The sequence below is a fragment of the Galeopterus variegatus genome, unplaced genomic scaffold (assembly GCF_000696425.1).
Source record: "Galeopterus variegatus unplaced genomic scaffold, G_variegatus-3.0.2 Scaffold325, whole genome shotgun sequence".
Classification (NCBI taxonomy): Eukaryota; Metazoa; Chordata; class Mammalia; order Dermoptera; family Cynocephalidae; genus Galeopterus; species Galeopterus variegatus.
Window position 1 is genome coordinate 557698 of NW_007726436.1, and position 1001 is coordinate 558698.

At 40.3% G+C, this 1001-nt stretch overlaps 1 protein-coding gene across 1 annotated transcript in view; it reads left to right on the top strand.

Moving 5' to 3' along the window:
• NPC2 (Niemann-Pick disease, type C2) overlaps positions 1 to 1001 on the top strand; it is a 10452-nt gene that overhangs the window by 6464 nt on the left and 2987 nt on the right. The window lies entirely within an intron of this gene.

Consider the following 1001-nt stretch of genomic DNA (forward strand, 5'->3'; position numbering starts at 1 on the left):
GTGCAGTTCCCAGTTCAGAGATGGTAGATAGTCCCTCTACTTAGGGTCATTCCTCTGTTAAGGATTAAGATGGTTAAGTTCCTCTTAAGTTTCATAGTCCACTTACTCAGAAGTGAGTGGGCTTCTGGAGTCAGGCTAAATTAAAAAGTTAAGCCTGGATATTCTGATGGCTTTTCATTGTTTTACCCTTACCTTTAATAGTACTGCTTATTTCTCTAGGAAGCCAGGTTGGAGCAAAAGAATGAAGAGATTCCAAGAAAAGAAAGTACTGATCAAAGGAATTACCAGAAGTTTGGGGAAAGGGTAGAAAATCTGGATAGAAAGATACTTCATCACTGAAAATCACAAAGGATTATGGTGATTCTCTAAGATAGAAAGAATAGTAGTGAGGAGCAAAGAGATGATGTTGAATCAAGAAACCTGAAAAGGCTTTTTGGGTTTAGTTTGAGCTTATGTCTTCATCCAGGGTCCTCAGATAGTTCTCAGTTAGGAATTCCCTCGAGTTCTCCTTCCATTTGTCACTGTGGCTGTCTATTAAAAGCTTTCTTCAGGTCCCAGTGACAAAGTCTTCCAAGTCAGGCCAACCCATTGAGTCCTGGATCTGCTCTTTCCAGGCAATGTGGCATAGGAGAAGTCACAGTAATCTTTTTGCTCGTCTGTTTTCTAACCTCTAAAACAAGAATGATAAAACCCTTGTGAGATTTTTTTCTTCAGGTGCCTCAGGGCTCTCATCCTTGCTACTCAAGGTACAACTTCCATAGGGACTAAAAATGAATGACTCAAGTAAAAAACCCCTGGAGCCAGGAACTTCAAAGAGGTTCTGTCTGTTCTAAGACCTGGCAAACTTTCCAGCAAATAATAACTGCCTCCTTAAGTCAGCATTTGCTCTTGTAGAACTTGAGGTTAAAAGATGTTGTAACTCATTTCTGAACTTCCTCCTTGGAATTTCATGCCCCAGGTTTGCCTTCTAGCCATTTTGGCATAAATTACAGTTTTTCCCT